The 25,172-nt window shown below is 47.1% G+C and overlaps 1 protein-coding gene and 1 long non-coding RNA gene across 3 annotated transcripts in view; both read right to left on the reverse strand.

The window, feature by feature from the left end:
- Cemip (cell migration inducing hyaluronidase 1) overlaps positions 1-25,172 on the reverse strand; it is a 153,802-nt gene that overhangs the window by 77,958 nt on the left and 50,672 nt on the right.
- The window catches only part of LOC148007744 (uncharacterized), an 83,641-nt gene that overhangs the window by 8,342 nt on the left and 50,127 nt on the right, over positions 1-25,172 (reverse strand). The window contains exon 3 of one of the 2 annotated variants that reach the window (XR_015647279.1): positions 22,548-22,796. The exons of the other annotated variant lie outside the window; for it this stretch is intronic. This is a non-coding gene — a long non-coding RNA (uncharacterized LOC148007744). Of the gene's footprint in view, positions 1-22,547; positions 22,797-25,172 lie in introns of those variants that run through there. 2 annotated transcript variants of the gene reach the window in all.

Consider the following 25,172-nt stretch of genomic DNA (forward strand, 5'->3'; position numbering starts at 1 on the left):
TGGATCACAGAACACGGAGAGTTCCTGTGGGCAGAGTCAGAGATGCTGGCCTCATGTCTTCCCTGGCTCAGAAAGTGACGGCAGTGGTAAACACTTCATCAGCTCTGGTTTTAAGACTGGGTGTTCCTTCTGGCTTGAGAATTCCCCGCGCATGCTCACTTGTTTCTGAAGCTCAAGAAAGATTTCTGCCATGTGCTCCTCTCCATCAGGCTGGAGATCTATGCTGCTCCTCTCTAGGGTATGCATGGGGTGAGGGGGGCTCATAGTTCCACAAAGAGGTTGTGCACGAAAGTTGAGGGTTCCAAGGCTAAGCAGGTCAGTGTAGGATGCAGGTACAGCTTATTGACACACACACACACACACACACACACACACATGTATATATATATATACATACATGTGTGTGTGTGTGTGCATATTTTGTTTGCATGTATATCTGTGCACTGGCAGGCAGGTCTGGTACCTGCTGGCATCAGAGCCCCTCGAACAGTGCTGAGAATTGAATCTGGGGCTTCTGCAAGAGCAGCCACTGCTCTTAACTACTGAGCCACTTCTCTAGTCACACACACACACACACACACACACAAGCACAGACATGCACATGCATGCACACACACACACATGCACACACACTGATGCCTATTAGACAGACAGGTCATCACTGGATGCAGCCAGAAACACCCTGCCCTGCATCATGCAAAGACTCACAGTTTATCTGGGGTTGGGTAGAGAAAGCAGAAAAACCAATCAAACAAGCAGATGTGAATATCTGCTGGTGTTGGGAGCTGGCAGGGTGGGGTGAGGGGAGCAGAAGAGAAAGGGTGACAAAGTGACGTGTTGGCAGAGACCTAAGAAAGAGACAGTGGAGCTGACCATGATGGAGAAGAGTGTTGGGGGATGGGGAGGAGCTACAAGTGGGGCTGGGCTGATGGCAAAAGGAATACTACCATGAGCCAAGGAGGTGTGTAGTAAACTCCTAGTAATCTACTGGGAATGAACAAGGGGCAGGGAAGGAAATAAGGAGTTTGAACTGAGCATGTCAGAGAAATGACACCTTGGTCCACTGCAGAGACCCACTTGGCTAGTGTGAAATCCACTCTCTGATCTAGGGAGGCATTTCCCTAGTTGGCTGCTGTTTTCATTCTGTGCCTTTGCCATTGTCCTGGGCCATGCTCCATCTAAAGCTCCCGTGCTGACCATAATTTCTGCTGGAGAAATGCCTCCAAAAACATGGTAAGTATATCACAGGGCCTGAATGAGCCCTGCAAAAAACTGTATCTAGACCCTGGGGGAGAGCAGGAATGTGGTAGATCTAGGAAAGTGGTTTTTCCAGCCCACGCAGCACACATGGGAAAGGAAATTTTGTCAGAGAGACAGCTAAAGAAAGTCAGCTGTGTCTAAGGGCTCTGTGCACGCCTCTGTCCTGGGCATGCAAGCTACTTTTGTATGACAGAGTATAGAGTAGTTGTTAGTTAATTAGTTAATTAGTTAGTTAGTTAGTTAGTTAGTATTGTTCCAGATAGTCTTACTCTACAACCCAGGCTAGCCTAGAACTCCAAACTTCATTTAATCCTCCTGCCTCAGCCTCCCCAATGCTGAGCTTGTAGGCATGATCCACCATGCCTGGGAAGAGTATCATTCAAAAGCTTCCCCCACCCTCCACCCCTCACTCCCCACCCTCCACGCCCACGCCCAACTAAAGGAAGGAGAACGGCAACAGAGGCAAGCCCACCATAGGCTCGGAAGGCAGACAGAGAGAGGACTGTAGATGAGCTGAGAGGTCAGGGGATATGAGGGGAAGTGGGAGTGGGAATGTTTAACAAGAAAGAATGTGTGTGAGTGTCTGGGGGGTGGAGCACAGTGTAGACCTGACAAGCTTACAGTCTCTCCCTCACTTCCCAGAGATCTGGTCCCTGGGCCCAGCCCAGCCACAGGCTTTTGTAGCCCTGCCAGACCCTTGGATGATTGGCAGAGGCAGAGGCACAACGAAAAGGAAGAGTGCTTTCTTTTCTACCAAAGTAAAGGAAAACCGTTTTCCCTTAACTTTTAATACCAATACCACTGGCTACTCAATATGTCTGGGGGCTTCACACCAAACAGGTCTCCAGGTCTCTGTACACACAAACTGGTGTCCTGCAATTCAGCTCATTGCCAGCACTGTCAGGGGCTGTGTGTATACAGCCCTCACAGTTGAGACCTATTAACCTAGAAAGGGATATGATGGAATTTGCGTACCCAGACTTCGAACTGAGCATCCTTCACACTGGAGAGTAGCTAATCATAGCAGGCTCACCACATGCAATTTCAGCATCCAGCAGCCCGAATTAGAAGGATTACTACATGTTTAAGGCCAACTGGGGCTAAATATTGTGTGTCCAAAACTATAAACAAACCAATCAACCAACAAGCAAATTAATCAGAATGCTTCTGGGAGTAGATTGGAGAGCAGACACACATACACACCTAGAGGATGGGGGAGAATGTGACTGTGGCCTGGAGAGTTTATCACATGAGGGTCCAGACACAATTTGGAATGAAGTTGATTAATTTGAAGCCTCGGAGGCTGATGGAAGGACATGCTGGGTTCAGTGTGGAGGAGGTAAAAGAGCTGGGCAGGAAGGAACATGGCCAAGAGGAAACATGAATGACAACACCACGACACAGGCTTTTAGGACCCCAGAGTATCCTGGGGGCTTGACTTGCCTCTCTGCACTCCCCTTTGCCCCTTGATCTTCTTTCTTATGGGTTTGAGTGGGGCTAAGGCACCTACATGCGCCCATGAGAGAAACCGTGAATGGATCTATTGGCTAGGCTTATTGAGAGATTGGTGCACGACCCAATAAAGAGAGGGGGCATTGGCTGGAGTTACTGGGAATACAGGTTCCCATTCCACTGTGGTCGGCAAGTGCCAGCCTCTTCACCATCAAAATGAAGTGTGAACAGGGAAGCAGAGAGCCTAGAGGTGAAAAGGAACAAGCCTTGGATATCAGATCCAACTATTCTTGAATAGTATCCTTGGGGTTTTCAATTACACGTGGCAATAAAGTTTCTATTTTGTTTAAGCCAATTTGAGTTGTGTTTCTGACATTCACTATGGAAACAGTCCCAACTAGTAAGGAGCCAGAAGGGAAAGCAAGATGAAAGTTCTTCCAGGTCTCTTTGATCTCATAAAACAGGGACACAATACTTCCTTTTCCAAACTGCAGCATGCCTGTCCCGGAGAAATGTAGGCCACCCCAGAAAGGAAGAAAACAGCCTTGTCACCAGAGTAGGTAGGACCTGACCTATGGGCCTGAAAATTTGAAGTCAGTCTAGATAACTTAGAGGCCTTGTCCCAAATAAAATTGAATATTAAAAGACTGAGGCTATTGCTCAGTGATAGAGCACTTATCCAGCATGCAAGGTCCTAGGTTTAACTGCTGACACCATTGAAGGAAAAGAAAGAAAAGAAAAAGGAAAGAAAACACATTTTTGGTATCATCCATTTAACTTCCTACTCCCAACCCTCACCTCTTTACAATCTCCACAGACCTGCCAGTGGCAATCATAGCAGTTTTACATCAGATCTGATGGCCCCTCTCTACTCTCCTCACACACTGTGTCTGTACCAGCCATATTGGCCTGTTGGATATTTCCTTGGAGATGCCAAGCTCATGCTCCCTGGGATCTTTTCCTGTGCTTTCCCCATTATCTAATATCCTTTCCCCTCCCTATACCCTCAGTCTGGTGGATCAGTGCATGCTCCTGTTCTTAGAGAGCTTTTGGACACCCTTTTCCCACCCTGCCCTCCTGTACCTCTCATAGTTTCCTTGTTGCCTTTTTCACTCCAGTGTATGATCATGGATTTGATTGGGATGTGTGAACTACATGCAGGGAGGAACCATGACCAGCTTTAATGCTACTCAGAATGTAGTTCTGCAACCAGTGGCCTCCACATCACTTGGAAACTTCTGAGTAATGAGAGGTCCTGGCCCAGGCCACTGATTTGCTGGTCCCAGCGACACCTTTCTACTTCCTCTAGCCCCTTACAGAGAGTCTAGGCTGCTGTCATGTTATCTCTCTGCTCCCTGCCTTTCCCACAACATCATGTCTGCTACCAGGGTCACTACACCTATGAAAAAAGGCTAGTCAGAACAGTTCCTAGAGTGGATGATGAGAGAGGGATCCCCTGAGAGTTCTGAGGCATACAACCACCCACAAAGGAGCTCTTCCAGTTGGGACACAGGCAGAAGCTGCAGCTGGTCCCTGTTGGGGACTCACTACTCTGGGCAGACAGGCTGGAAGGTCATGAGGCAGACTTAGCCTCGAAGGCCTGGCAGCAGTTCAGAGAGCCAACCTTCCTCTAGGCCGCTGTTCTCAGGCTCGCACAAACCCAGGAAGGGCTGAGACAGGGAATGTTTGCAAAGCAGATAGACCTTCTCCATGCCCCCCTCTCCTGGCCACAGTGGGTGCCAAGGGGCATGCCTGCTTTGGGCCCAGACCGGACCCGGAGTCCTTCTTTGATCTGAGAGACTTGTCTTTACTGGGTTATTTATTTGTAATAGCTACTGTGGTTTCCTACTGCTCCAAATGCACCAACAGGAAGCCAGCAGGCAAGAGTTCTACAGTAGAACCAGTTGCTTCTCTCAGAGCCTGGCTTATTGTGTTACCTGCCTTCCATCTCTCAGGTATGACCTGAAGCCCTGGGCTATGCAACAAACGCCAACATTCTCAGGAAGAGAATGAGTTTTTGCAAGGCATGACTGGAAATCACAAGGCTCTGGGCCTCAGCCTTATCTACACAGGGGAAACATGTACTTTAGTACCTTAGCACTTGCTTAAAATCATGAGCTGTGACTGGAAAATGCAAGACATAGATTCCTGTCTGAAGAAGCTCCTTCCAAGTCCCAGGACCCTTGACTGGCCACCAGGAGACACCAGGGCTCCACATAATTGCTTTCTTTATCAATACAAAATTCCACTGTGAGAATGATCAAATACACAGGCAACATTTAAGAACATTACAGTGATTCTCACTGACCTACAACTCCCTGCTACCAGCAACACCATGCTCTATTTGACCTTTCATGTAACTACTCATCTATCCATGTTTCTATCTATTCAAATATCAACCTTAGTTCTTTAATGCATTTCCAAGTAGAGCGAAGAAATCGCCACCTCTCTAAGGAGTTTGATATGTACATTGTACACTAGAGTTCAAAATTCATCTACATGTATGAGATACACAAAGCTGAAGGATGTATTGAGCTTTGGCAAACATCTTGTGCCTATTAACCAAAGCCCCGTGCAGGGGCAGGTCAAGGCTGTTGTTCCAGTAAGCTCCTGCAGGTCCGTGCCCAGTCTAGTCTATTCACAAAAGGTAACCATTTCTCCAGTTGAGAGTATTGGAGAACAGCACATGGTTTTCTTCTAGAACTCACATCAAAGAATTGTACAGCATGTGACCCTTTGTGCAAGACTTCTCACACTCAGTGCATTTCAGAGATGCATCTTTGTTGCTGCACGTGTCATCAGGAGTTCATGCTAAGTCATAGCCAGTTGTTGTGTACATATATACTGTGCCACATGGTGGTTTTGGTATTGATGTTCTAGACAATTCCCTTAAAGTAACACTGGGGACTGAAGAAGAGTGTAGCTTTGCTCTGAAAACTGAAATAGACAGTCAAGATGCTGCGAATGTAGGCATTCTTGGATCAGATCCATTCCACCACTTACTGGGCCAGACTGGGCAGATCCTGGTGTAGTAGCAGCCTGTCCATGGGAGATACAGGCTACATCTGCTGGTAGATGCCAGGGACCACAGACAGCTCCAAAGTGTGTCACACATTACACTAAAGGGAGCTTTGGGGTCATTTGGACACAGACACTCTAATGCAACGACAACAGAGAGGTAACTGAGATGGCTCCTAAGAGGCTGACAGATGGCAAATACAATGAAGATACAATGACTTAAGAAATGTTCTGGTCAGGAAAGAATGGGATGCCCTAAGATGTCATCACTCGACTCGTGGTAGTGTTGTTCAATTTTAAACAAATGAATTATGTATTTCCTAAATTTCCTCCTTGACAGTTTTGGACCATGGTTGACTATGGATAATTGATGCCACAGAAAATAAGACCACATACATAACGAGCTGGGAGGAGGGTGATATTGGCGTCTGTGCCTCTCTGTTCTCCAGGTTCCTCAGCTGAGAGGTCATGGGAATTGAACGAGCATCCTCACATGGCTGGAAAGCATCCAGCAGAGCACATGGCAAAGCTTCAGTAAACTGGAGAGGAGGAACTCTGCCTGTTCATTGGTAGGAGCTTGTACCCAGTGTGAGCCACACAGGAGCTCTGTGAGTCTGGGAAATTTCCAGGGGCTCCTTTTAAACTGCACTATTCAAACTACTTTATGATATTACCTTGTGGACATATTTTTCCCATGTTCCCCTATGTTCCCCACCACCTTCCTTCATGTTTCTTGGCTGAGGCTCCGCTCTAGTACAGAAATAGGTTAGTGTACTCTGCCTACAGGATGGTTTGGGAGAATTTCAGATAATAGCTAAGTATGGCTGTTCACACCTAGAATCTCAGCATTTAGGAGGCTGAGGCAGGAGAATTGTAAATTTCAGGTCAGCCCAGGCTATGTAGTGAGATCCTGTCCCAAAAGTCAAGAGTTGGGGAGGAGTCAGCTTAGGAAAGTACTTGTACACACACACATACACACACACACACACACACACACACACACACACACACACACACACACATGCACACTGCATTCTCTGAATGTTCAGAGCAATGACTGGTGTTCATAATTACTGAAAACAAGACACTCTGGGAGTTATGGCCTCGGAAGTCAGAACACTGACTGTAATACAGGCCAGCCTCAAGTTTCCTGCCTGTGAGAAGGTACCAAGAGTGAAATGTAAGAACATCTACCAAGTCTTGAAGCAGCCCCTGGGTTCCTAGCTAGAAATGGTGGCCAAGGAGCAAGCATAGTCCCTGCCTCCAGCTCTGGCTACATTTCCTGAGCTGAGCAAAGGTCCAGGAAGCTGGCCCAAGTTTAAACCAAGTTGACTGCATTGCCCAAGACCTTCCAGAAGCATCTTTTGGAAAAAGTTATTCCTCACTGTGAGAGGGGAGGGGTACCCTAGCAGAGAGAAGAGGGAATTGTCACTTAGGGCTGTCCTCACTGGTTTACCCACAGCCTGCAGAAATCCAGAGGATGGGTGACCAGAATCACCCGACTCCAGCCTTTTCCTGATTCTGTTTGCCATGGCAATTAAGTCTCTGAAGCTGTATTTAGAATCCTCTCCTTCAGTTATTTTGAAATATACATGTAATCAGAAGTCACCTACTAATGCCCAAAGTATTCCTCCTGCCTACTGTAGCTTTGTGCCTGTTCCTCAGATTCCCCTTACCCCATCTGGGGTGATAGTGCTGTTAATTACTGTGATATAATCATTCCACCATGCATGAGTGCATCAAAATATAGCTTTGTGGTCTAGAGGCATAATTCAGTAGGCAGACTGCTTGCCTAACACACATGAAGCACTGGGTCCAATCCCTAACTCCATATAAAGCAATATAGTAGCATATGTCTATGACCCCAGCACTTAGGAAATGGAGCCAGGAGATTCAGAAGTACAAGGTCTCCCTTGGCTACATAACAAGTTTGAGACCAACTTGAGCTCCACAAGACACTGCCTCAAAAAAAGAAACTCCACTCTGAGCACTTAGTCACTTGCCAATGCAAAGTAGGCATAAAAAAGAAAGTGGAGGCTACATGGAACCCTTGATTTATTCAAAGGTCTCAGAGAAATTTCAATGAAATGCAACCTCAATTCTGGTCATCACATGTTTTACGTATTATATTGAACAAAAAGAAATTGTTCATGTTCAACTGTTACAAAAATGTGGGGCCCATAAAACCCAACCTGTTCATCATTTAGCCACTCAGTGCACACAGACACCATTGTGTCTGAGCCTGGGAGGTGAGGTGGGGACACAAGATTAGAGATCAGAGGTGCCTTCAGAATGTGTTGACCTTTTTTTTTAATCTAATCTCCCTGTTTCCATCTCTTTCCCAGGGTACCCCACCTTTCACTCTGAGATCTATGCTTTGAAACCGAGCCAGGCACTTTCTTAGGGGTTCTGGGGCACGAGAAACTTCACCCTGAGCAAAGTCTGCACTCTGTTCAGACCTCAGAAAAGAGAGTTTGTAGGATTGCCTCCTGCAGCCAGAATTACCACAGAGACTTGGAAGAATCTCCCATTAATAAAACTACTAGACCAGAATTTTTACCAACTGAACACGCGTGGTCATTTTTATTCTGACCCCAATCCCATTTTATGGCGGCTTTTGATTCCAGGGTAAGCCCTGTCTTCCATTATCTCTAGCCTGTTTGCTGCTGACTGAAGGCAGCCAACATTGATTCCTGACAACTAGAAGAGCCCAACTCTTCCATTAAGCACAGTCTGTCTTCTGCATGGACTTCTGTCCTATTCTACATCCGCTCCTGTGAGTATTGGCCCCATTGTCTTTCATGCTTAACATGTTGTAAAAACAGAGGAAGTGATTCTCTGACTCATTCTGCATCTCAGGGCAGGACCCTAGGGTCACCTAGATGACCTGGGAAGATTCATGATGATGAGGCAGAGGGTGTGGACCACAGGGCGATGCCCACAGCTACTAAGACGTCTATAAGGGTGTGCTGGAATCCACGTCAGAACAAAGATAGGAGCAAAATCAAATAAACTGACTAAGTTAACATCACGTAGTCTTTCTCCTTCTTTGGGGTTAAAAGTAAGCTAAGCCCCACCTTGTTTGTCTGATTTCCAGAGTCCTGACAAAGGATGAAGGGAGGGGAGACAACCCTTCAAATGTGTTGACATAAAAGAACTTACTTAGAATAGGGACAACGTCGCTTTTTGGTTTTTGGTTTTTACAAAAACAAAAAAACAAAAAACAAAAAACAAAACAAAAACAAAAAACAAAAAACCCCCCAAAACACATCTCAGTTTAAAAGTAAGCAGTGGAGAGGAAATGCCAGGCTGGCTCAAGTTTTCTGTGTTACATAAATAGGGGCTGTGCTTCATGGGAGATGAACAACACTCTCCCAGTAGCTACTTATCATTCATTCTCCAAGGAAGCAAAGGAAAGAGATTAAAAGTAGAGATTATTTCAAAGTTCACATTCTGTCTGAAAAGTTTTCTGGGAAGGGGGCTTTTATTGTAGAAGCCTTTGAGAGATTTACCTACATCTCAGAAGTTAAGTGGTTTATGCGAACACAGCATGAACCCTAGGTTCCAAATTAGTTGTTCAAGCTCTGGCATTTTCTCCAGCTCAGAGAGGCAGAGGGTGTGGACCACAGGGCGATGCCCACAGCTACTCAGATATCTATAAGGGTGTGCTAGAATCCATATCAGAACAAAGACGGGAGCAAAATCAAACAAAGGGAACACAGTTACAAATTCTCAGGTGTCCCTCCTACTCTGAACCTTCCTCATCCCATGTGACCTTTGTGCCACCTTTCACCTCTCACCTTGAACATTCTCAATGGTGGGTCTTATGTTTTTTATTATTCTAAAATGTCAGTACCACATGAGGACCTTCATGTGACTCCCAAAAGATTCCCAGCCTCACCCCTCAAAAACCTGCCATCCTCTATTCCCTAAAGTAGACCCACCTAGACCTACCTGCTCAGAAGGCTCATCCATAACCTACCAAGGCCCTCTGTGCTTACATATCTAAGTTATCAAAGTTGTCAAGGTGTTCTGAAGTCATTGCTTCCCTGGAAAAAGTCACAGGAACCGAAAGCTTCCCTCTTCACTTCCATCCTATAATAGCATTTGCCTTTTGTTTCAGTTGCTATTATGGGATGTTATTGCATGAGATGTCCATGCTGCTAAGTGAACTACTAAAGGGCTGGAAGTCTTACTTTCTTTGTCTCTCTGCTATCCGAGATCTGGCCCAGTACAGACACTGAGCAAAAAACTTGTTGGATGAAGAATAGAATTACTGCTCCCCAGATCAGTGGACCAAGGTCTCACCCAGGGAGTGAAGATAGCAGCCACTGGCCCATCATCGCCTCATTGTTTCCCTCTCTTGCCCCTAGCCCTGCACTGGAGAGACTTGTGGTGGATCCAAGACTGTCTGTCACCTTCCCCTCTCAGACCCCTAACCTTGAAGGAATTTGCACCACCTAGTGTGTCTCAGATAATTGTCTGGTCCTAGGTGGCCACTGAATGAAGAAGCTGCTAACAGTCTCCAAACATATCATCAAGCCTGATTAGGAATCACTGCCCCCATCTAGCTCCCACCATGAATTCCCTGCATTACCTACCCTTCCTCTGACCAGTCTGGTCCATACAGGCTAGCGTCCAGCCACCTGTCTTTCCACTGAGTCACTCCAGTACACAATCCTTATATCCAACTCTCACTCCAAAGCCTTAGTGTTGTCTCCTCCCAGATACCATGGCTCAGAGGTGGTTGTCACAACCGGGTGATCATTCCTCACCAAGAGGTAAGTGGAATAGGCCTCCCTTGAGGGTTTTTGTTTCTGTCTTGACTCAATGTTTCCTCTGCCTGGTACTTCTTCCCACCTATTTATATATCTTTCTTCCTTTGATATATACACAGGTATAGTGATTTTTCAGACAGGGTTTCTCTGTGTATCCCTGGCTGTCCTAGATCTTGCTCTGTAGAACAGGTTGGCCTCTCAAAGATCTGCATGCCTCTGCCTCTCAAGTGCTAGGAATAAATGTGTGCACCACCACCCTGCTACTTTCACATATTTTAACTGAGCCCCGCTTTTGTGGATTCAATGATAAACACCAAGAAACAACTCACTTTCTTGTGTTTCTTCTTTCTCCCAACTGTCTCTACTGAGTATCACTCTTAACCATATACAACTTTCTGAGGACAAGAAACCCCAGGTGTCCCTGATTCCTTTGTCTCTCACATCTGCTCCAGTTACCAAGCTGAAGGTAGAGAATTACTGGCCTAGGAAGTCTGAGATCACTGGCAGGGCAAGCAACTGGCTATGTCACAGTCACAGTTGATGAAGAGAGAAGGAACAGGTCAACTAAGGGCTGAAACAGAAGACAGAGCCCTTGTTGAGAGAAAGGCAGAGCACTGAGCTTCTAGAAGTCTCTCCTCACTTGGAATCCATGGTACAGCCATTGAGCATAGATGTTCATTAGGCAGGAGTTGGTGAGCTTCAAGAGGGAGGTGTGAGTTTTAGATGTAGCTTAAAGAGTCCTAGTTCAAGGCTACCCTGATCTATATAGCAAATTCCAGATTAACAGTGGCCTTTAAAATGAGACTACATCTCAAACAAACACAGAAAAAAAAGTCCCTAAGGCTGTCTGTCTGTGTCACTGGTCAGATGAACAGTCAACTTCCAAGACTGAAGCCTGAGAGCACAGATACAATTAGCTTTGGCCTTGCCTCAGAGGCTGTACCCTGGTCTTGTTTCTGTGTTATAACATCAAGGTCAACTGCTTCTGGGGTGCAAATTCCCACACCCCTCCTTCACAGGAGTCCCTTCCTATCTAAAGGCAATCCCACACCATTAGGTCAGCAATGTTATCAGAGTGTTTGAAGTTGCTGTCTGGCACTTTGTGGGGCTGGCAGTCCACCTGCCATACCTGGCTACCAGCCAGCCACACCACCTGCTCAGTTAGGGTCACCTTCTTGCCATCCACAGCTGCTGAGCAGCTCTGCCCTGACATACTCCAAGCTGTTAGGGTATGCTGGGTTCACCCTCCCTGGACTGATCCTCACTGGATGAAAACACCCCTAAAAGATACATCCATAACGAGGGGTTTAGGTTAATCTCCACCTCTCCAGAGAGAATCAGGCCCTGTGAAGGTCCAGATCAAGAGAAAAGGCTCCAAATACAGGCTTGGCCCAGGTGTCAGCCTATGAATAAGCTGCTCCAAGCACCTGACCTGCAACTATAACTTGTGTAGCAAAACAAACAACTCAGAGGCCATCCATCCACCCAGCATTGAAGTTCAAACTGGGTTCAAAATCGGCTTCCTTCATCTGCTGCTGGCAGAAATGGAAAACCGTGCAGCTACCTCAGAACACAGTCAGGTTTTTGCTCAGTGGGTTACCACAGGACCCTGAATGTCTACTCCTACGTGGAAACTCAAGAGAAATCAAAATCTTTGCCCATTGGGGGGAGAAAATCTACATGTAAAATTTTACACACAGCATTTATCATTCACAAGAGCCAGGAACTGAAGCAGTGCAGATGTCCATCAATGGATGAATGGATAAATAAGTATGGTCTTTCCACACAATAGAATATTAGCTAGCCAGACAAAGGAACAACGTGCTGATGCATTTCAAACAAGGATGAACCCTGAAAACATGCTCAGTAAAGAGACCAGAAAGACCACATCTTGTTTGATTCTGATGCATTTATCAGAAATGTCCACACCTGACAAAAATCACAGACATAGGAGTCAGCTGGGAGAGAAGTGATTGGAAAGTGACCACAGCTGATGACTGCTAAGTTGGGGGCCCAGAATGTCCTAAAAGTAGATTATAGCAGTGCCAGTTGAGAGACCCTCTACCAAAACTACTTAATCACACACTTTAAAGGAGGGTGTTACAGATGCAAATTACGCTTCAGTAAAGCTGTCAGGAGAAAAAAAAAATCTAGTAATTTTCTCAGTCTCCATTGGACAAGTCCCTGGGCCTCTGTTAAGCTGTGGTCTTGTCTGTCACTCAAGGATGAGAAAGAATATCATAAGGACTGGACCAGTGTGGTGCAGCCCATGAGAAGTATTGGAGGCATCCTAGTTACTGCCCTCATCAGAGTCTAGGCTCTGTCCATCTGGTCTACATGCACTGCCATCCGCTCTTGGCTGCACGGTCTGGTGTGTAACTTTGCTTCTGACTACATGAGAAAGAATGATGCTCAGTATGTTGACTGTCCAATAGCCAGGAAGGAAGCAGCTGAGTCAAGGTTAAATTTTGCTTGGTCTCACTCCAAAACCTTCCAACTCCTCATTTGGGAATCAGCACTAGATTTGGTCCTAGGGAATCAATATCTAACAAGGCATCCATGTTTTCTGTTTTCTTAGAGCTCGTAATTTACTGGGGGTAGATAACAACAATCAATCAGCCATTAAAACATGTGACCTAGTAAATTATTGCCACAGAGTGCCATGGAGAACATGACAAAAGGGACTAAATATAGACACCTGTGTCTTGGGCTACCTGCAGGACCAATGCACTGAGCTAGAAGAGAGGGCAGAGTAAGTGGCTGACATGGACTTGAAGATGTATGTCACACTCTAATCCCCGTGTATGAGTTTATGCAGATGTGTGTTGGGGGTGGGTGGGGGCACATCCAGCTCTAGCAGAATACCTATGGGTCTGATGCTACAGAAGAATCAGGAAAACAAACAAAAAAAGAATATGTGTTTTGATGATCTTCCCCTGGTCTTCCCCTCCTTCTGCCACCTGGTCTGGCCTAAAGTAAATTAATGGTCTGTGTGGAAACTTGGATCCATGTGGGTGGGTATAGGAAGCCTTGCATCCTGAATGAGGTGGGTGTAGCAGAGGGTGTGCACACCCAGGACAGGGTCAGACTGAGGTGCAGCTGGGGTGCGTAGAAGGGGTGTATCAGGGAAATCTCCTAACTCTGGATAACAGAGCAGGTCCTGGAATGTCTGCTTGCGTCACAAATTATCAGATGCATCTTTGCATGAGGCCTTCTAGACTCACTTTTCTCCCATTTCCTCTGGCTTAATGTGGCCCCGCCTGGTGATTCTGTCTAGCTCCCTTACAAGACTTTCCACCTCAGCCCTGGCCTGTTGGTCTCTCACTCACTGCCAAAGTCAACACAGAATATTAAAGCTTGGAATGTATGGTGTACTAGACTCAACGAAGCTAAAATCAGTTCAGGAAAAATGTTTTGAGGGGACACTTGTCCTCCCTAGACAAAGACCATGAAGGGGGAGTGGAGAAGGAGTCCAGAGGACCAGAACCTGTAGGGGGTGTAAATGTCAGAACCCCATGTACTCAGGGGCTAATGACAGGTCTCTGTGCCGTGACCTCATGCCACCCATATTTCAGTTTAAAGTCACTTCCCAATTAATGCTTCTAGACTAGGTGATTTAGAGGGCATTTCCAATACTGAGATCTAGACATGTGGTGCACTGTGTTCTAGTATCCTGCTCACCTAACAAAAGCTGCACTTATCTGGGTTCTGTGGCTTGCTGGATTCTAGAATGAGTAGGGAGGCTTCAGCATCTCTGAACATCTCTGATGACTGAGAGTCACCTCCTCATTCTACCCAAACCCTGTAGTGACAGGCATTGAGGTAGGGTAGGGACACAGGAAATAAAGGGTGTCCTTGTGCAGCTGCTGGTCGGGTTCCACTGGCTTTAAAAAGCTCCAACTGAAGTAAGTGAGTAGACATTCCTCTCTAGGCTGCCACAGCCTGTGAGTCACCCTGGGGGTGGCTTTCAGTAGCATTCTTATACCATGGAGTCTGTGGTCATCCGAAAAGCCCAGAGAGGAAGGAACAGGCAGAGTTGTAACCTGCCTAAGCTTAGGAAGGAGACTGCAGCTGTTCCCACCCCCTCCATCCTGGCATTCTGCTTATTTTAATGGCCTTTTTTTTTCTGGCCTGGGCTCCTTTTCCCCAGATGCACTGAGGATCCTAGGGCGTGTGTTGGCGGGGGACACAGGCTGGTGGGCGGAAGACTCAGGCATAGAAGCCCAGAGCAGCTTCAAGTCCCTTGCAAAAGGGAGAGTGCTCACAGGGGCAGGAAGTCCACGCCCACTGACCAGCTGCTCGATAGGCTAGAGTGGGTGAAGTGAGGACCCATTAGCAAGGCTGTAGGGCAAAGGCCTTGGTGGCATACCTTCTAAAGATATATGTGTGGCCAGCTTCCCAACATTGGCTTCCATCCTCACCTGGTCATGTTTCATAGTCATGGAAGGCCTTGGGTAATTCCTGCTCCTCCTCCAAGATTTGCCATCTGTAAAGTTCTCTCTCTCTCTCTCTCTCTCTCTCTCTCTCTCTGTGTGTGTGTGTGTGTGTGTGTGTGTGTGTGTGTGTGTGTGTGTGTGTGTGTGTGTGTGTGCCTGCCAAGTGGCTGCAATCTCTCAATCATCTGTGCCTGGCTCTTGTCAGAATGTATAAGGGCCTTTTCTCCTGAGCCTAGGCTAGACTGCTAGGAACTGAGTGAGAGGGTAAGAGGAACCGGCGATAAGGAGAAAACCTTTCAAGTTGTGAAGCTCACACTTCGTTACACTCCACGTCCTTCATGCCACACACAGGGGCAGCAGGTACAGGTGAGAGGGGCTCGCTCTGGGCAGGTATCTTTGACTGCTGAATGAATAGAGAAGCTCACACATGACAAGGCTAGATAAGTCAGAAATTCAGCATATCTCTACTTACTAGTTCCGGGCTCTGGAACCCATTAGTTTCCTCATTCTCTTCATTCTGACTCTCAGAGCCTAGAATGGTGGGATATGCATGGTAGTTTTCCTGACAGGCCATAGAGATGCCTAGTGTTATTCTAATGGTTCACTATACTTGTCCTGGTTGTCTCACACTGCTAAGGCCATTTTGCCCAGTTCAAGGCATCACCCCCACTAGCCAAACTCTCTCTCTGCTGTTTTCAATCTCAGTTGATGACCTGAACACTAACCTGAACAAACTAGGTCACTCCCTGGATCTCTCCCCACACGCTCAATCTTGGTTCCTCCTTGATCACAGTGTCCTCCACAGGTCTCTGGAATTCGTCTCCTTACTTCCTGTTCCCCTGATCTAATCTCTCAAGTCTCCCTCCAGTATCTCCAGGATGATATCCTTCTCCACACCCAACCAGAACCATGGCTTCCCTTTGTCCTCAAATTCCTCAACCTTTATCTGCAGGTCTGCCTCTCACTGCCCAACAGGACAAGGCTTCTGTGGAAAGTTATTGACTAGTGTATTGGTGAACTTGGTAGCCCAAAAAAAGGGTTTTGGGGAATGGAGAAGGTAAACAGTAGGAGAAAAGAATGAAAAGCAGCTCAGATGAGGAACTGTTGATGGCAGAACTGATAGTCCTTATGTGACCAGGACTGTTTCAGGGGCTAAGAAAGGGACAGAGAGACTAGCACATCTACCTTACAAGCACGGAGACCTGAGTACAATCCCTAAGACTCCATATTAAAAAGGTCCAGGTGTGGTAATACAGTTAAAATCTCAGCACATAGGATTCAGGCAGGTGGATCCAAGGGCTCATTAGCCAGTCAGTCTAACCTACTTAGTGAGTCCAAAGCCAGTTAGAGAAATAGTCTTGAAACACAAGTTAGATGGCACCCGAGGAATGACAGCTGATGTTGTCCCTTGGCCTCAGTGCACACATGCATTCAAAAACAGACATACACAGACACACAGTCATAGATATAGACCCACAGACACATACATACATACATACATACATACATATAGTCAGACAGATAGACAGAAACACACACACACATACACACACACACACACACACACACACACACACACACATTACTAAGTAAAGAAAGAAGCTGGCACAGATGACCCCTGAGTGGGGATTCCATGTGTGTTTTTGAAGACCTGGCATTGTGCCTTTGGGAAGAGGTTTGGCTTAAGAGGACTTCAAGATCACTTGCAACAACAACCGGTGTGATGGATAGTTTTATGTCAACTTGTCGGAAGTTTAAGTCATCCGAGAGGAGGGAATCTCAATTAAGAAAATGTCTTCATAAGATCAGGAGGTAGACAAGCCTGAAGAGCATTTTCTTAATCAGTGATTGATGGGGAAGGGCCCAGCCCATTGTGGATGAGGTCATCCCTGGGCTGGTGGTACTGAATTCTACAGGAAAACAGGCTGAACAAGCCAGGAGCAACAAGCCAGTAAGCAGCACTTCTTCGTGGCCTCTGCATCAGCTCCTGCCTCCAAGTTCCTGCTCTGTTTGAGTTCCTGTCCTGCCTTCCTTCCATGAAGGACTATAATCTGGAAGTGTAAGCCAAATAAACCCCTTCCTTCCCAAGTTGCTTTGGTCGTGGTTTGTATCACCACAGCAATGGTAACCTTAACTAAGACAAGCAGTGTAGCTTATAATCTGTTCCAGGAACCACATTAGGCACTTTCCATTAATCTCCACATGTGATTGTGACCCAGAAGGAACTGATGTCCTGTTTAACAGATGAGGGCCTAGGAAGTTTGGAAATTCTCTCAAGGTCACACGGCCAGTTGTGAAGAGTTATTGGCTGCATCTGAGACTATCTGACCACAGAGCTTATGCCATCCCCTTTCCCCCTTCTCTAATCCCCTTCCTCCTTCCCCATGAGATGCTGCTATTGATCCCTATTGATAAGGCCAACTGCACTGACTGGCTGGCCTCTCTTGGTCAACACCTTTTAGGGTGTGGGCACTGGTGTCTACCAAGGATTTAAGAGAAAGAAAAGTATGAGCAGAGAATGAGATAATAGAGACAGGAAGACCTGCTCTAGATATATCTTTTGACCAACCCAATGGAGTGATATAGACTAAGACTAGAAACCCAAGAGAAGAGGAAGAGATGGAGGGAGAAAGAAGTAGAGAGAGAGGGAGAGAGGGAGGGAGGGAAGGAGGGAGAGAGGGATGGAGGGAGAGAAAGAGAGAGAGGGACTGAGGGAGAGAAAGAGAGAGAGAGACAGACAGAGAGACACACACACACACACAGAGAGAGAGAGAGAGAGAGAGAGAGAGAGAGAGAGAGAGAGAGAGAGATGCCCTGAATGCCTTCCTCTGTCCTTGAACACATGAAGCGATTTTCTTCCTTTATAGAGAGTGGGAGAGTACTTGCTCTGTTGTCTTTGGACTTTGGTGTCTCCCTCAATCATTCTTCCCCTTCCCTCCATTTTCTGTTGTTGACATGGAGACCGTGGTTAGATGAGGGCTCTGGGTGTCTGCAAGCTGAAAACAGTAGTCACTAACTCAGTACCCAGGGAGAGTCTGGCCTGCAGATGTGGTTAGCTCAGCCTACGGTGCTGTTTGTAAGAACTTGTAGCAACTGAGAAATTTCACACACATTTCTGGAGTTCCAGATTTGCTGGAAAATCTGCAGCTCCAGCAACTGTCAGATGGAGGGGACTGCAGCTGCTGTCTCAGCTGGGTATAGCTGCTCCTCTGGGAGAGGCAGAGAGAGGGTACCCTCAGGACATCTCTGGCCAAGGTCCCAGGTGCTGGGAGAGAGGCTGTACACTCCTCTGCTTGTAGCTGGTGAGGACAGAGAGTGGCTTTGTCAGCTAATGAAGTGAAGCATGGTGGCCCCACAGTGGGGAGCCAGGCAGCCTCCAAGCTGCTTATTTCTTGACCACGGGGCTCGGGCCCTCCAGGAAGACTTCTGGGACTTTTGATGCAATATCAAACACATCTGGCTTCCTGGCCTGGATACTCGAGGGCTCTTCCTCTGGCCACAGTGCCCCCACCCCACCCCCACATTCCCCAGGCTGTTCTGCCCAGGGCACCTGGGCAAACATTTGGGCATGCAGGCTCAGGCTGGCTGCCCACACTTCAGGCTGGTGGCACCCTACAATCTGAGCAGTGTATCCCAGGCAGCTCTCTGGAGCTCAAACCTGTTTACTTCCTCGGGGAGGCAATGATGGCAAGGAAGCCATGTCGGAACCAGCAGGCAGACTTTTCTTTCCGACTTCAAGAAGTTTCCAGAAAATCCAAGCACATATTTCATAACAGCAGCCTTGCCATAGCTCTAGAGGCAGAGCCAAGAAGAAGGGCACAACAGACAAGCCAGCAGGGCCCAGAGGGGTGGGAGGGAGCCCATAGGCCAGGGTGACTTGCAGGAGTGGGCCAGGCAGCTTGGAGAGCCCAGCCTTCCCAGCAGACAGTCCTACCTTCTCCTATTGGCCTGGAGTTCCCATCCCTCCACCATAACTTTAGCTCCCAGGAAGCTCTAACGGCCCTTGCAAATACTGGCCTCTTTGGCTTCTGCCTTCCCACAATCCTCTCTACATGTGGCCCCTCTTCTGCTGCCCATTTGCCCTTAGAATTGGGAACTTGTGGTTTTCTCTCCCTTTTGTGTTTGGGGGGCCATAGACATTACAGAATTCATAAAAACCTCAACTCAAAGTCCCCACCTTGCTTTCCTCGATGGTTGACTTTGGATGAGTTAGTGCCCCAACCCCAATGTTCTCTTTCTACAGCTGCAAAAGCTTCACAACAGCCATGGGGAAGACTTGGAAAGACAGAGGGGTGTGTAATGAGTCTGTCATAATGAAGTGCAAGTAGGACTTCAGAAATACTTGACAAAACGCCAGTGGAATAAGCACCTGGATGGGAGAACCACCACTCACAACCCCCTTGGTACATGATGCTGCCTGGTCCCCAGGAAGGTAGGCAGGTAAAAGTTTCCAGGGCAGTGCCACCTGGGGCACTCGTTCATATCCCATTAAGGCATCACTAGAACAGTCATCTGGCCTAGCCCTGGGCCCAGCTGACTTCTGGGATGCTGAGATGCTGTAGAAACAGCAAGACAAACAAGAGCATTTCCGCCCAGAGCACAGAGCTCCTGAATGCTCACCCTATAGGCTGAGCAGGGGACAGTGGGAAGTCTGGCCTACTGGGCGGCAGCAGCAGAAACACTCTTCAGGTACTCTTGCAGGACCAGATGTGGGTGGGAGGATTTCATAAAGCCCAGGGAGACTATGACTGTACAGATCACTTCCTTGGGTGGCCTTCATGTCCTCTGGCCCCACTCATCACTCCCTAATGTGAGACTGATTTCCCTTGTCTGCCTTAATTCACTCCTGGTTTTTGAGACAGAGTCTTACATAGCCCAGGCCGGTCTCAAATTGGCTTTGTAGCCCATCTTCCTGCTCTCATCTCCTGAGTGCTGGGATTGTAGATGTAGAATCTCCGTGCCCAGTTTATGTGGTTCTGGGAATGGAACCCAGGGCCCCTTGCATGCCAGCAAGTGCTGAGGCATATCCCAGCCCCTTAGTTCAGTCTTTAGTTAGGGCTCCAACACACACACACACACACACACACACACACACACACACACACACACACACACACACATTTGACTCCAGAGCCTTCCCCTCTGACAAGATTCCTTAAATTAGAGGGTTCCTGTTGGGGGATCAGGACACCTCTTATCTTGGAGAGTGGAGTGACCTCACTGCTGTTTCTGTCCTGCTAGGCAGAGCAGCCCAGCATCAGCCTCAGCTGCCTCAGCCTCACCCTTACCCAGGCCCAGTTGGGTTTCTTTCTTCCCTCTGAGGGCCTTTCACACATCAGGATGCCTTGGTTATCCTCATGATAAGTGCTAGGTACTCCAAGGCTCAAACCCTCTCATACCTGAGGTCAAACATGCCAGTCACTTAGAGAGAGTGGGTCAAGGGCAGGGAGCGTGTGGTTTGGGGGCAGAAAGCCTGAGGCTGAGTGCTCGCCCTGCTTTTCCTTGCTGAGACATGGAAGCTAGTTGCTCAACCTATCTGATCTCAGGGAAGAAATAATGGGACTTGCCTCCTTTTCCATCCAAGGAGACCAAGCCTAAGTATTCTATGGTTCTGAGAGTGCTGTGGACCAGGCTCTGGGATGGCCTGGACCATTCAAGATGTCCTAGGGCCTCTCCAAAAGCAAGGTGGATGTGAACTGTAGACACACACAGAGGAGACCCTTGAGAAAAGAACTTTGAGGTTCTGGACATCATTACTAAGGAGTTTAATCCAACCGGCAGCTGCTGGGCAGCAGACAGAGGGAATATTACACCCGAACTTGAACCACAGTTAGGATATGGACAAGCAGAGAGCCAGAAGCAAGGACCAGGGAAAACCTATAGAGACCTGTGGCAGCTAGAGAAAACAGAATGTGAAATGGGTCTTGCTTAGACAGAAACCAGAGAAATCCCATGAGAAAAACCATGAAAGGGAGGGTTTGTGGGTATAGGTGAAGCCTCCTGGTAGGGTGAATTATATTAGCCACCATCCTGGCTCTACCATGAGTTCAGCTCATCTGGATGGCTTTGCTTCCACAAGGGAGCATCTTGAATAACAAGAAATGTGAGCTAGCAGAGTTCACAAATAAACACAAGGTTGCTTGATTCTGATGCTCTGCAATATCCGGGCACTTTCTCTTGATGAAAGGCAGATGAGAATGAAGAAAACACATGACAATATTTAGCACAGGAGTCCGAGCAAGCCAGCTCAACTCCTTGGCGCAGCAAGCCTCAGAGGTTCACTGCCTGAACTCGGTGGCTCTCAATCTAGACAGCTCTTATTTGGTTTTGTTTCTTTCCAGCGACCTCTCAGGAATGTTTTGAGGACAGACACAAGCTGGTGGCCTGCAAAGTGTTCCATACCAGGCTGGCATGGAGAAACTGCAGCATTCAGTTTGGTCTTGCCACATTAAACAGCTCTTCCAGAAGAGCTTGGGGAGTTCCTTTGCTTGTATGATTCTAAGAGGTGCCCCTCGTTCTTTACACTCCTTCAGCACCTCAGTTGCGGCTCGCATACCTGTGTATCACAGGATCTGCATGGCAACGATCTGCCTGTTGTGTGCATCTTGAGGTGCCTGCCAGGCACTCTATGCTTTTCAGATGGTTCCAGGCAGCTATAGAATGTCCAGAAAGACTCAGGACTACTCTGAGGGTTTAGCAGCTCTAGCTGCTCCTCAGCCTTTGGAGGAAGACGCATCCCCTGGATCCTGTTTTCACAATAACTGCAGAAATAGGAACTGCTAAATGTATCCTCAAGGAAGGGTCCTGTCCTGGAAGGATGGTGTAAATAAAGCTAGAGAGGTGATTTTTCTAGAGCAAGGCTCTAAGCATCCAAGTACTCAGAAAGGCTTTTAGGAGTTTGATTTTTGAATTACCATCTACTATTCTGGTTTGTTATAAAACGCCACTATGCCTTCTGCAGCCGAGGTCCTTAGAGAATGCTTGCTGAACACCCTGTTGGTTGGACTGTAGAAGTCTGGGCATGCTAGACCAGATTTTGTAGAACATGGAAGGGAAGGCTTTGTTTAGAGTGAGGACCAGAGTCTAGCTAGAGGGAACAGGAGAAGGAAAAGACAGGGGTGGTTGGATACTGGAAGGAAGAGGGAAATAGAGGATGCATCTGTTTAAAGATAGGTTTCAAGCAGGGTTTTAGTTCATGTTTTGGAGTGTGTGTGTGTGTGTGTGTGTGTGTGTGTGTGTGTGTGCGTGTGCGCGCGCACGCACCTGTGTGTGTGTATGTTGTTAGTGCATGGAGGTCAGAGGTAAAGTCCAGGTGGAATCCTCAGCTGCCATCTGCCTTGTCTTTTGAGATGGGTCTCTTACTGGAACCTTGGGTTCACTGACTTGACACTGCTGGTTGGATACTTAACTCCTGGGATTTACCTGTCCCCATCACTGGGGTTATAAGCATAGAGCACACACCCAGCATTTTTAGTGGCCATATTGCTTGCCCTCCAATCCTCATGCTTTCCGGGCATAGCTGACTGAGCCTGCCCTCCAGCCACTCAAGCCAATTTTGGTACAAATGGACAAACCTCAATACAAGCTACAGGGACAGCCAGAGAGTGGTCAAAACAATTTACTTTAAATTACCACCAAACCCACTTACAAAAGGAGGCACTTCATCCTCGGAACTCTGCCACACTGGCCCTTACCAGCCTCAGCCCTGTCAGGACGCCGACTGAGAGGCCGAGCTCAGGTCCCACAGAGCTCGTTGTATCTCCTCCTTCAGTCAGGGCAAAGGAGCCCATACCAGGGTTCTGTGGCCAGGAAAACCACCAGCAGTCCAGAGGGTGGAGGAATTTTCCAGGCACTTTTTGGTTTAAAAGAAAAAACAAAAAACCAAAAAGTTACAAAGAAAAAGTTTCTTCCTCTCTCTAAATATACCAAGCATGAGGCCGTTCTTTTATGAGCAGACCAAGTTACACATGACCTATTTTGATGTTTCCCAACAAAGTACTTAACATTTGAAAAGGCCACTCAAAAATAAAAGTGTGGATCTTTCCATTTTCACCTAAATCTTATGGATATTATTATTTAAAAAGAGAAAATACTGTTCAGGTTGAGGCACGGGTTCCAGTCCTTCCTACCTACAGACAATGGAGGGAAGTGAGAGAGTGGATGGTCACGGACACATCCTCCCCTAAGTCTCCTAGGAAGAGGAAACCTGCAGGGACCTCAAGGCTCTCACAAATGCTAGAAACACAGGTGCACACACAGATCTTCAGTCACGACTCCAATCCACAAAAGGAAAAGCTATATGTACTCCAAGACTTCCTGAGACACCCCAGAACTTCAGACTGTTAAGGACTGCCTGGTAGATTCCACCCACTTCCATCAAATCAGTCTCTTCTGTGGGCTCAAAAACATAGATTGACTGTCCCCAGAGGGTTCGACACCACCTAGGGCCAACCTGACCCCGGGCATGACAAATGCTACCCATGAGTGCATGCTGATGGAGCCTCTATGTTCTTAAGCTAGACTAGGCACTGCTGGGTAGCGGACCCTCCTCTTCTTCACTTGGAAATTCCTGATTGTTCTCCAAGTCTTGGTTCTGATAACACAGTCAGCCGATACTCCTCCCTAGGCTCTGATTCTGGTGGTCCCTCTTCTTGTCTGCCTGGAACACCATATGTGACACAAGTGTCATGGCAATCTGGGTGTAATCTGTAAGCATCTTAGGACATAGCTCAATGTAGAGCACTTGCCCTGTGTTCTATTCTCAGAGCCATTAAAACAATCCTGAAGAAAAAGAAAAGTGACGACTAATTATTTGCCATTGTTTATCAGTGTACCACTTATTTATCACATCAACAGATGGCGAGCATTAGATCCATCCCTTTTTAGCTTCTCACGATGCCATTGTCCAAGTTCTAGTACCTTTATGCACTCCCTACTGGTATTGAGGAGAGGGCCGGCTGTTCAATGTTTATTTACATTGAATATTAGTCTTCTTACTGTATGCTGTGTGGCTCAGTGTGGTCAGAATATGTACCTCCTAGCTCCCGCGGGAGCTCTTCACAGGCCTTAAAATGTTCTCTTCCATGAAACTCTACTCAAGCATTTTCTACCTGATGGTTTATTTTAATTTAAAAAACTAATTTAGAACAGGGTCCCTCACTCTTCCCACTGTTGATACCTTGGTCAGATGTGCTATCTAGCTTTTTATCTACTTGACACAAACTAGGGTCATGCAGCACAAACCTTTAGCTCTCCCATCTCCCATCCACATATTTGACACCCTATAAAGAGGTAATAAGAGTCATAGTTTCCAGGAAAAAATACTTATCTGGTTAAATTTTACCACATTCTGAGACCTGGTCTAACTTTTCAAAATGAGAAGTCTTTGCAAACAGGGAACTGCGGGATGGCATTGTTCTGATCCATTCCCACGGGGTCACTTAACTTTCCAAGGAAGAGCAGAAGCATGTATGGTGGCTTTAAGACTGCTCTGATGCTGAGATGTTTCTCCCATGGGCCAGGTCTATGACTTGGTTTGTGGGGAACTGGTTTTCTTTTTTGACACGATTTAGCTCTATAGCCCAGGCTGTCCTGGAGCTAGCGGTGATATTTCTTCCTAGGCCTCTGAAATACTGAGATTTGGGTGTGTAACATTATACTTGGTACCAATTCATTCTAGCAACCAGTGAAGTGAAGTGATGCCCTTGCTGTCTGTGAAAGGAGGTTAGACCACCAGGTGTAGGGCGAGGGACTCTTTCTTTTCTCCTTTCTTCCTTTTCCTCACTTCCCCTGCCTCATTTTCATGGTTTAAACACAACCATTATGCTGTGCAAAAGCCAGACAGCTACACAGAGAGGCCTCTGTATCCCAGAGGAGGTCGTGTGGGGAGCCATCGAGGTCCTGCTGCCAGGCACATGAGCAACCTCAGATGGTTCCAGTTCCAGCTTTTCAACTGAAGCAGAACAAGACCAAAGCAGTTGACCCTGCTGAGTTGTCAACATCCTGGGTTTGTGAGAAAAGAAAAATATGGCTTCTTTTGAAAATCAAAGTTTTGGGACAGTTGGGCAGCCATCAATAATGGGGTATCTGTGGTTTAGTGTGAACTTTCCAGAGTTTTAAAGCCAAGTTCTTCATAAGCCTGCTGCCCTTTGACTGCCACTAGCTCATTCTGAGATAACTCAAGCGAAGAACATGTGATTATTTGATACCTCATGTGACAGCAGGTACT

This window comes from Rattus norvegicus, chromosome 1 (genome assembly GCF_021556685.1).
Source record: "Rattus norvegicus strain SHRSP/BbbUtx chromosome 1, alternate assembly SHRSP_T2T, whole genome shotgun sequence".
Lineage (NCBI taxonomy): Eukaryota > Metazoa > Chordata > Mammalia > Rodentia > Muridae > Rattus > Rattus norvegicus.